This window comes from Pan troglodytes, chromosome 20, assembly GCF_028858775.2.
Source record: "Pan troglodytes isolate AG18354 chromosome 20, NHGRI_mPanTro3-v2.0_pri, whole genome shotgun sequence".
In the NCBI taxonomy this organism is placed as follows: domain Eukaryota; kingdom Metazoa; phylum Chordata; class Mammalia; order Primates; family Hominidae; genus Pan; species Pan troglodytes.
In genome coordinates this window covers 4,187,253-4,199,014 of record NC_072418.2, presented here as the reverse complement: position 1 = coordinate 4,199,014, position 11,762 = coordinate 4,187,253, and positions in this window count along the sequence as shown.

Sequence of the window (11,762 nt, the reverse complement as noted above, 5' to 3'; positions counted from 1 at the left end):
AATGGCGTTTCTCTTCAAATAATCTGATCAATCATTTATTCTTTAATTCATAGTACCCCTCCTTTCCCTTCTTTTTCTCCTTTTTCCTTTTTGCCTTTGTTAAATGCCTAGACACGCCTCAATACCAAGCGTTATCAGCATCAGCTTACATTCCTTTCCTTATTTTAAAAAAAGACTAACTTTCTAGCTCATCACAGACACCCCCTTCCCCATTCTCTCCACTTTCTTTTTCTTTCTTTTTTTTTTTTTTTTTTTGAGACAGAGTCTTGCTCTGTCACCCAGGCTGGAGTGCAGTGGCATAATTTCCGCTCACTGCAAGCTCCGCCTCCCGGGTTCACGCCATTCTCCTGTCTCAGCCTCCCGAGTAGCTGGGACTACAGGCGCCCGCCACCACGCCAGGCTAATTTTTTGTATTTTTAGTAGGGACGGCGTTTCACTGTGTTAGCCAGGATGGTCTTGATCTCCTGACCTCGTGATCCACCCGCCTCAGCCTCCCAAAGTGCTGGGATTACAGGTGTGGGCCAGCAGGCCTGGCCTGGACAATTACTTCCTCTGAGAGGCCTTCTCTAACCAGTCATATGGAAAAAATAAAAAATATTGTTATTATATCACTCTATTTTATTGTTATTTATCTATTTTTATTTATTTATGTTTCTTTAACATTTTGATATTTATTTATTTTTGAGACGGAGTCTCGTTCTGTCACCCAGGCTGGAGTGCAGTGGCATGATCTCGGCTCACTGCAACCTCCAACTCCTGGGTTCAAGCGATTCTCCTGCCTCAGCCTCCTTAGTAGCTGAGATTACAGGCATGTGCCACCACGCCCGGCTAATTTTGTAGTTTTAGTAGAGACGGGGTTTCTCCATGTTAGTCAGGCTGGTCTCGAACTCCTGACCTCAGGTGATGCCCCCCCCCCCCCCGCCTCAGCCTCCCAAAGTGCTGGGATTACAGACATGAGCCACCACGCCCTGCCTAAAATATTTGTTTTCATAATTAAAAACATTGTTTCTTAGCCAGGCCCTGTGGCTCATGCCTATAATCTTAGGACTTTGATTTTTTGTTTTTGTTTTTGTTTTTGTTTTTGAGACGGAGTTTCCCTCTTGTTGCCCAGGCTGGAGTGCAATGGTGCAATTTTGGCTCACTGCAACCCCTGCCTCCTGGGTTCAAGCGATTCTCCTGCCTCCACCTCCTGAGTAGCTGGGACTACAGGCATGCGCCACCACACCTGGCTAATTTTTCATATTTCTAGTAGAGACGGGGTTTTACCATGTTAGTCACGTTGGTCTCGAACTCTTGACCTCAGGTGATCCACCTGCCTCAGCCTTCCGAAGTGTTGGCATTACAGGCGTGAGCCACCGCGCTGGCTTTTTTTTTTTTTTCTGCGACGGAGTCTCGCTCTGTCACCCAGGCTGGAGTGCAGTGGCGCCATCTCCGCTCACTGCAAGCTCCGCCTCCCGGGTTCACGCCATTCTCCTGCCTCAGCCTCCCGAGTAGCTGGAACTACAGGCGCCCGCCACCACGCCCGGCTAATTTTTTGTATTTTTTTTAGTAGAGATGGGGTTTCAGCGTGTTAGCCAGGATGGTCTCAATCTCCTGACCTCATGATCCACCCACCTCGGCCTCTGTACTTTTTTCCTATTGGCTGGGGTCGGGTCACACAATCTAAACTAATTTTGGTTGGCTAAACATTTGATTTTTTTTAGATAGGGTGCGTATGTAAAAGAAAGGGGAGGCCGGGCACGGTGGCTCACGCCTGTAATCCCAGCACTTTGGGAGACCGAGGAGGGCAGATCACGAGATTAGGAGATCGAGAACATCCTGGCTAACACAGTGAAACCCCGTCTCTACTAAAAATACAAAAAATTAGCCGGGTGCGGTGGCACGCGCCTGTAGTCCCAGCTACTCGGGAGGCTGAGGCAGGAGAATCACTTGAACCTGGGAGGCAGAGGATGCAGTGAGCTGAGATTGTGCCACTGTACTCCAGCCTGGGCAACAAGAGCGAAACTCTGTCTCAAAAACAAAAAAGAAATAGTATTAGACAAAGTGTGATGAAAACTGAAAAAAATTAAGAAAGTTAAAAAAACAAAACAAAACAAAACAAGAATGCGTCCAAAAAAGGAGAGGAGTTCCCCGCAAGACCCTCTGTTTCCACATGGCTGAGGCCAAAATCAGTATCAACTTCCCTGTCACCACCTTGTTCAGCTTGTTTCTTTGCGTCAGCATCCCATTAACTTTCTGATTTGTTTGTTTGTTTTGAGACGGACTCTCGCTCTGTCACCCAGGCTGGAGTGCAGTGGCATAATCTTGGCTCAGTGCAACCTCCGCCTCCCAGGTTCAAGCGATTCTCCTGCCTCAGCCTCCTGAGTAGCTGGGACTGCAGGTGCCCGCCACCACGCCCGGCTAATTTTTTTATAGTTTTAGTAGAGATGGGGTTTCACCACATTAGCCAGGATGGTCTTGATCTCCTGACCTAGTGATCCGCCTGCCTCGGCCTCCCAAAGTGCTGGAATTACAGGCGTGAGCCACCACGCCTGGCTATATATATATTTTTTCGAGACGGAGTCTCGCTCTGTCTCCCAGGCTGGAGTACAGTGGCACGATCTCAGCTCACTGCTACCTGTGCTTCCCGGGTTCAAGCAATTCTCATGCCTCAGCCTCCCAAGTAGCTGGGATTACAGATGCCTGCCACCACGCCTAGCTAACTTTTGTATTTTTAGTAGAGACGGGGTTTCACCATGTTAGCCAGGATGGTCTCGGTCTCACCTCATGATCCACCTGCCTGGCCTCCCAAATTGCTGGAATTACAGGCGTGAGCCACAGCGCCCGGCCAGGGATGTCTCATTTATTTCACCTCCACCAGGACAGGACGTTTTGGTGTTTTTTGTTTTGTTTTTGAGATGGAGTCTCACTCTGTCCCCCAGGCTGGAGTGAAGTGACATCTCGGTTCACTGCAACCTTCGCCTCCCGGTTTCAAGCGATTCTTGTGCCTCAGCCTCCTGAGTAGTTGCAATTACAGGCGCCCGCCACCACGCCTGGCTAATTTTTGGATTTTTAGTAGAGATGGGAGTTCGCTGTGATGGCCAGGCTGGTCTGGAACTCCTGATCTCAGGTGATCCTCCCGCCTCAGCCACCTAAAGTGCTAGGATTACAGGCATGAGCCACCGTGCCTGGCCTTGGTGTGTTTTTTGTTTTGTTTTTTTTTTTGAGACAAGATCTGCCTCTGTCACCCAGGCTGGAGTGCAGTTGTGCAGTCATAGCTCACTGTGGCCTTTGCCATCCGGGCTCAAGTGATCCTCCCACCTCAGCCTGCCATGTAGCTGGGACCACAGGTGTGTCCCGTCACGCCCGGCTAATTTTTGTTGTGGTTGAAATTTTTGTAGAGTCGAGGTCTTGCTGCCCTGCCCAGGCTGGACTTTCATTCTCGGCGGTATCCCTATTGCCCAGCACGCACGTGGGCAGCCCTTGTTGCTGTTATCCTGGCAAGTCAAGTGGGATCGCCCCCGCCTCTCCTGGGAGCCCTGCACCAGCCTCTCGGACCCTCCCAAAATCAAGTGGACACGGTTGCCACCTACCGACCAAAGGCAGCTGCACCCCAGTCACGGGGCTTCCGGCCGGATCTAAGCACGTGTTTACACCCTTTCCCAGAAGGTCCACACCCACCACACTCGGCTCCGGTGGGCGGGAGACAGTGCTGGCAACAGAGAAAAATCACACTCCCTGATCAGCAGTGCGGAAGTTTAAAAGCTCTGTGCTAACACTGGGGTCAAAAATGGAGTGTCACCCGGGCGCGGTGGCTCACGCCTGTAATCCCAGCACTTTGGGAGGCCGAGGCAGGTGGATCACAAGGTCAGGAGATCGAGACCACCCTGGCTAACATGGTGAAACCCCATCTCTACTAAAAATACAAAAAATTAGCCGGGTGTGGTGGTGGGCGCCTGTAATCCAGCTATTTGGGGGGCTGAGGCAGGAGAATGGCGTGAACCCTGAGATCACGCCAATGCATTCCAGCCTGGGTGACAGTGCCAGACTCCGTCTCAAAAAAAAATTTTTTTTTTTTTGCAGAGACAGAGGTCTCTCTTAGTTGCCCAGGCTGGTCTTTTTTTTTTTTTTTTTTTTTGAGATGGAGTCTCGCTCTGTCGCCTAGGGGTGCAGTGGCATGATCTTGGCTCACTGCAAGCTCTGCCTCCTGCGTTCACGCCATTCTCCTGCCTCAGCTTCCCGACACCACCCCCGGCTAATTTTTTTTTTTTTTTTTTTGAGACAGAGTCTCGCTCTGTGGTCCAGGCTGGAGTGCAGAGGCGTGATCTCAGCTCACTGCAAGCTCCACCTCCCGGGTTCACGCCATTCTCCTGCCTCAGCCTCCCGAGTACCTGGGACTACAGGCGCCCACCACCACACCTGGCTAATTTTTTGTATTTTTAGTAGAGATGGGGTTTCACCGTATTAGCCAGGATGGTTTTGATCTCCTAACCTCGTGATTCGCCCACCTCGGCCTCCCAAAGTGCTGGGATTACAGGCGTGTGACACCGCGCCCAGCCCCAGGTTGGTCTTGAACTTGTAAGGCTCAAGTGATCCTCCCACTCTGCCTGCCAAACTGCTGGGATTATAGGCGTGACCTAAGGCACTTGGCGTGGAGATAGGAAGTCTCTCTCTGTGGCCCAGGCTGGAGTGCAGTGGAAGCTGATCATGGCTCACCACAGCCTCAAACTTCTGGGCTCAGGGGATCCTCCCACATTGGGCTCCCGAGTAGCTCAGACCACAGGCATGTGCCCCGACACCTGGCTAACCAAATTTTTTTTTTTTTTTGTAGAGATGGGGTCTTGCTGTGTTGCCCACGCTAGTCTCAAACTCCTGGGCACCAGTGATCCTCCTGCCTTGGCCTCTCAAAGTATTTGGATTACAGGCTTGAGCCACTGTGCTTGGCCCCCTCCGAGACAGGACTTTTTAAAGAGATTATTAGGTTCAAATGACATCCTGAGGGTGCGCCCAAATCCAATCTGACTTGTTTCTCTTTAAGAGGCAGTTACAGCCAGGCGCGGTGGCTCACACCTGTAATCCCAGCACTTTGGGAGGCCGAGGCGGGCAGATAACCTGAGGTCAGGAGTTTGAGATCAGCCTGGCCACCATGGTGAAATCCTGTCTCTACTAAAAATACAAAAATTAGCCAGGTGTGGTTGGCGGGCACCTGTAATCCCAGCTACTTGGGAGGCTGAGGCAGAAGAATCGCTTGAACCTGGGAGGCGGAGGTTGCAGTGAGCCGAGATTGTGCCTCTGCACCCCAGCCTGGGCGAGGGAGCAAGACTTCATCTCAAAAAAAAAAAAAGAAATAGGCCAGGCGCGGTGGCTCACGCCTGTAATCCCAGCACTTTGGGAGGCCAAGGCGGGTGGATCACTTGAGGTCAGGAGTTGAGACCAGACTGGCCAATATGGTGAAACCCTGTGTCTACTAAAAATACAAAAATTAGCCAGACGTGGTGGCGGGCGCCTGTAATCCCAGCTACTCAGAAGGCTGTGGCAGAAGAGTCGCGTGATCCCAGGCGGTGGAGGTTGCAGTGAGCCGAGATCGCGCCACTGCACTCCAGCCTGGGTGACAAAGTGAGACTCTTAACTCAAAAGAAAAAGAAAATAAAGAAAGAAATAAATAAGTTAAATAACCCAATTCCTGGTGGGCTGGTGGGAGCAGAGGGTGCTGGGTCTGGTGTGTCGAGGGGACGGGGCTGGGTGCCTGCAGGGAAGGTCGCTGGGAGGGTCCCCGGCCCTGGCCCTGCTCCCTCCCCGCATCTCTGACCTCGTGGTTGGGTGATGCTATTCTAAGATGCCCCCCCCCCCCAACTTCCTTCCTTCTCTTGTCAGGAACCCACTTCCTGAGCAGGTTCCACTCTCTCCCCTCTGGGAGGGGTATCCCTCCGCAGCGCTCAACGCCCCTGACCCTGGAAGGAGGCCTCCCGGTCCTTTCCCCAAAAGAAGCCTGGCTACAGAATCTTTGAGGCCAAGCTCAGAATGACAATACAGGGCCCCTTGTTTAAAAATGTTTAGAAATTTTTTTTTTTTCTAAGACAGAGTTTTTTTGCTCTTGTTGCCCAGTCGGAATACAATGGTGCTATCTCGAGTCACGACAACCTCTGCCTCCTGGGTTCAAGCGATTCTCCTGCCTCAGCCTCCCAAGTAGCTGCGATTACAGGCATGTGCCTCCACGCCCGGCTAATTTTGTGTTTTTAGTAGAGACGGGGTTTCTCCATGTTGGTCAGGCTGGTCTTGAACTCCCGACCTTAGGTGATCCGCCCCCCTCGGCCTCCCAAAGTGCTGGGATTACAAGCGTGAGCCACCGAACCCGGCCTTTTTTTTTTTTTTTTTTTTTTTTTTTTAAAGAGACGGAGTCTTGCTCTCTCGCCCAGGCTGGAGTGTAGTGGCATGATCTCAGCTTACTGCAACCTCCGCCTCCTGAGTTCAAGCAATTCTCCTGCCTCAGGTTCCCAAGTAGCTGGGTCTACAGGCATGCGCCACCATGCCCAGCTAATTTTTGTTTTTTCAGTAGAGACGAAGTTTCACCATATTGGTCAGGCTGGTCTTGAACTCCTGACCTCAGCTGATCCGCCCGCCTGGGCCTCCCAAAGTGATGGGATTACAGGCGTGAGCCACCGCACCCAGCCAATTTTTAGGAATTTTGAGACAGCAACCACAGAGCATTATATCATGCCTAGATTCCTCTGAGTGTGGGTCCCCAGCGGACCCCTGAGGCCTCTGCCTGCGAAGCTGGCGCTAACCAAAGTGCTCGTCTAACTCCGTGGTTTTATGAACATTGATTTATTTGGTTGTGGTAAAATACGCATAATATAAAGTTGACCATCTTAACCCTTTTATTTTATTTTATTTATTTTTTTGAGACAGTCTCGCTCTGTCGCCCAGGCTGGAGTGCAGTGGCGCAAGCTCCGCTCACTGCAAACTCCGCCTTCCCGGGTTCACGCCATTCTCCTGCCTCAGCCTCCCGAGTAGCTGGGACTACAGGCGCCCGCCACCACGCCCGGCTAATTTTTTGTATTTTTAGTAGAGACGGGGTTTCACCGTGTTAGCCAGGATGGTCTCGATCTCCTGACCTCGTGATCCACCCGCCTCGGACTCCCAAAGTGCTGGGATTACAGGCGTGAGCCACCGCGCCCGGCCTCTTAACCATTTTAAGTGCACAGTTCAGCTGTATTAAACTCATTCACACGCTTGTGCGACCATCACCTCCAGAACTTTCTGATCTTTGCAAACTGAAACTCGGCCCCATGAAACGCTCACTCCCCATTCCCCTCCCCAGCTCCTGGCGGCCTCCATCCTACTTCGTGTCTCTGTGAATCTGAGGACTCGAGGGACCTCCTAGGAGTGGATCACACAAGACGTGTCCTTTTGTGTCTGGCGCCTCCCGCTGAGTGTAACGTCCTCAAAGTGCATCCGCGCGTTGTGGCCTGAGTCAGAGCCTCGCTCCTTTTCTTTTTTCTTTTTTTATATTTTATTTTATTTTATTTTATTTTATTTTTTGAGACGGAGTCTCGTTCTGTCTCCCAGGCTGGAGTGCGGTGACGCGATCTTGGCTCACTGCAAGCTCCGCCTCCCGGGTTCACGCCATTCTCCTGCCTTAGCCTCCCCAGTAGGTGGGACTACAGGCGCCCGCCACCACGCCTGGCTAATTTTTTGTATTTTTGGTAGAAATGGGGTTTCACCATGTTAGCCAGGATGGTCTCGATCTCCTGACCTCGTGATCCACCTGCCTCGGTCGCCCAAAGTGCTGGGATTACAAGTGTGAGCCACCATGCCCGGCCTCGCTCCTTTTCATGCCTGCCTCCTATTCCAGCGTGTGTATAGGCCATGCTGTGTTCACCCAGTCATCTGTCGATAGCCACTGGGACTGCTGCTACCTTGTGGCTGTTGGGAATCAAGGTACTACTGACATAGGTGTGCAAATATCTATGGAAATCCCTGTTTTCCATTTTTTTTTTTGAGACGGAGTCTCGTTCTGTCGCCCAGGCTAGAGTGCACTGGCACAATCTCGGCTCACTGCAACCTCCGCCTCCTGGGTTCAGGCGATTATCCTGCCTCAGCCTCCTGAGTAGCTGGGTCTACAGGTGCGCACCACCACGCCCAGCTAGTTTTTGTATTTTTAGTAGAGATGGGGTTTCACGATTTTGACCAGGATGGTCTCGAACTCTTGACCTCGTGATCTGCCCGCCTCGGCCTCTCAAAGTGCTGGAAGTACAGGTATGAGCCACCGCGCCCAGTCCCATTCTTGTAAGTATATGCTGAAAAGTATAAATATTAATATTTAATCACAAAGCTTATTTAGAAATCTAGTTTTAGCCTGGGAGGCAGAGCTTGCTGTGAGCCGAGCTCGTGCCACTGCACTCCAGCCTGGGCGACAGAGCGAGACTCTGTCTCAAAAAAAAAAAAAAAAAGAGAAATCTAGTTTTAGGCCAGGTGCTGTGGCTCACGCCTGTCATCTCAGCACTTTGGGAGGCCAAGAGGGCCACATCACTGGAGGTCAGGAGTTCTAGACCAGCCTGCCCAACATGGTGAAACCCTGTCTCTACTAAAAATACAAAAATTATGGCTGGGCGCAGTGGTTCACGCCTGTAATCCTAGCACTTTGGGAGGCTGAGGCGGGTGGATCACGAGGTCAGGAGTTCAAGACCATCCTGGCCAACATGGTGAAACCCTGTCTCTACTAAAAATACAAAAATTAGCTGGGCGTGGTGGCGGGCACCTGTAATCCCAGCTACTCGGGAGGCTGAGGCAGGAGAATTGCTTGGACTCGGGAGGCGGAGTTTGCAGTAAACTAAGATTACATCACTGCACTCCAGCCTGGATGACAGAGTGAGATCCTACTCAAAAAAAAAAAAAAAAAAAAGTCACCCAGTATCTTGTTCTCCCACATCATCTATCTCGGTCCCGCTGGGGGGGGTTTTCTCAGGGGGAGACCCAGGATTGCTTTCTGAACACAGCAGCATGGACCTTCTCATGGGACCTCCTCTTCCAGGGATCCTCCCTGCAGGGTCCTATCCATGAGTGTGAAACGTCTCATGTGCCATTATTGTTGCACCCAAAGCCAGAAACACCCTACATGTCCGTCAAGAGGGGACTGAGCATGGAGACGGCAGGTCAGCTCCTGGGGCCCCTTGCTTTGCATGAGAGGATTCCCGAAACAAATAGCATATGTGGCTGGGCGCGGTGGCTCACACCTGTAATCCCAGCACTTTGGGAGGCTGAGGCGGGTGGATCACTTGAGGTCAGAAGTTCAAGACCAGCCTGGTCAACATGATGAAACCCCGTCTCTACTAAATATACAAAAATTAGCCAGGGGTGGTGGCAGTCACCTGTAATCCAAGGTATGCAGGAGGCTGAGGCAGGAGGATTGCTTGTACCCGGGAGGTGGAGGTTGCAGTGAGCTGAGATCGCACCATTGTGCTCCAGCCTGGGCAACAAGAGCGAAACTTCATCTCAAAAAAAAACACAAAAATACAAAAATTAGCCGGGCATGGTGGCTCATGTCTGTAATCCCAGCACTTTAGAAGACTGAGGTGGGAGGATTGCTTGAGGCCAAGAGCTGGAGACCAGCCTGGGCAACATAGCATGACCTCATCTCTACAAAAAAATTGAAAATTAACTGGGTATAGCCACTCCACTGATTCAAATGTTAATCTCTTCGGAAACATTCTTACAGAAATACTCAGAAATGATGTTGTGCCAGCTATATATATGGTAGCCCAGTCAAGGTGACACATAAGAGTAACCATTGGCCAGGAGCGGTGGCTCATGCCTGCAATCCCAGCACTTTGGGAGGCTGAGATGTGTGGATCACGAGGTCAGCAGTTTGAGACCAGCCTGATGAACATGGTGAAACCCCATCTCTACTAAAAATACAAAAAAAATTAGCTGGTTGTGGTGGCAGGGGCCTGTAATCCCAGAGACTTGGGAGGCTGAGGCAGGAGAATCACTTGAAACCAGAAGGCGGAGGTTGCAGTGAGCTGAGATTGCACCACTGCACTATAGCCTGGGCAGTAAGAGCAAAACTCCGTCTCAAAAAAAAAAAAAAAAAAAAGGCCTGGCGCGGTGGCTCACGCCTGTAATCCCAGCACTTTGGGAGGCCGAGGCAGGCGGATCACGAGGTCAGGAGATTGAGACCATACTGGCTAACACAGTGAAACCCCATCTCTACTAAAAATTTAAAAAATTAGCCAGGCGTGGTGGCGGGCGCCTGTAATCCCAGCTACTCGGGAGGTTGAGGCAGGAGAATGGCGTGAACCCGGGAGGCAGAGCTTGCAGTGAGTGGAGATCGCACCACTGCACTCCAGCCTGGGCAACAGAGTGAGACTCCCTCTCAAAAAAAAAAAAAAAAGAGTAACCACCACATCTTGCAGATTTATTCTGCATAAACATAAATAAAACTAAAAAAAAAAAAAAAACAATTGGGCAGGCACGGTGGCTCACCCCTGTAATCCCACCACTTTGGGGGGCTGAGGCGGGTGGATCACCTGAGGTCGGGAGTTCGAGACCAGCCTGACCAACATGGTGAAACCCCGTCTCTACTAAAAATACAAAATTAACTGAATGTGGTGGCGCATGCCTGTGATCCCAGCTACTCGGGAGACTGAGGCAGGAGAATCGCTTGAACCCAGGAGAATCGCTTGAACCCGGGAGGCAGAGGTTGCAGTGAGCCGAGATCGTGCCATTGCACTCCAGCCTGGGCAACAAGAGTGAAACTTCATTTCAAAAAACAAAACAGAATAAAACCCAACAATTGCCAGGCATGGTGGCTCACGCCTGTAATCTTAGCACTTTGAAAGGCCGAGGTGGGAGGATTGCTTGAGCCTGAGAGTTTGAGACCAGCCTGGCCAACATGATGAAATCCCATCTCTACAAAAAATACAAAAATTAGCTGGGCATGGTGGTGCACGCCTTTGGTCCCAGCTACTCGGGAGGCTGAGGCAGGAGAATCACTTGAACTTGGGAGGTGGAGGCTGCTGTGGGCCAAGATCGAGTCGCTGCACTCCAGCCTGGGTAACAGAGTGAGACTCTTGTCTCAAAAAAAAGAGAATCTGAGAGTGGTAAGTATTGCGGTGGAAATAAACAGGGTGATGGGATAGAGGTAATGGGGTAGAGGTGTGTGTATGTGGTTGGGATTTAGCTGGGGTGGTTAGCAGAAGCTCTTGGATGTTGTGGCCCTCCTGTAGAGCCAGAGGATGCCGGAGAAGGAAGCCAGGGGGCCATATGGGGAAGGGCCCTGCAGGCAGGAGCCATAGTACCTGCAAAGGCCCTGAGGCAGGAGCACTCCTGGCCAGGCCAGCATGGCTGGGGCAGACCATGAAGGGGAAGAGGGACTAGTGGCTCCCCCCATTTTCAATGTATGATTTTTTTCATTTTTATTTATTTATTTTTATTTTTATTTTTTTTGAGACAGAGTCTCACATTTTCACCCAGGCTGGAGTGCAGTGGCGCTATGTCAGCTCACTGCAAGCTCCGCCTCCCGGGTTCACGCCATTCTCCTGCCTCAGCCTCCCGAGTAGCTGGGACTACAGGCGCCCGCCACCACGCCCGGCTAATTTTTTGTATTTTTAATAGAGAGAGGGTTTTACCATGTTAGCCAGGATGGTCTCTATCTCCTGACTTCGTGATCCGCCCGCCTCGGGCTCCCAAAGTTCTAGGATTACAGGCGTGAGCCACGGCGCCCGGACTTATTTTTTATTATTTTATTTTTTTGAAGTCAGAGTCTTGCTCTGTTGCCCAGG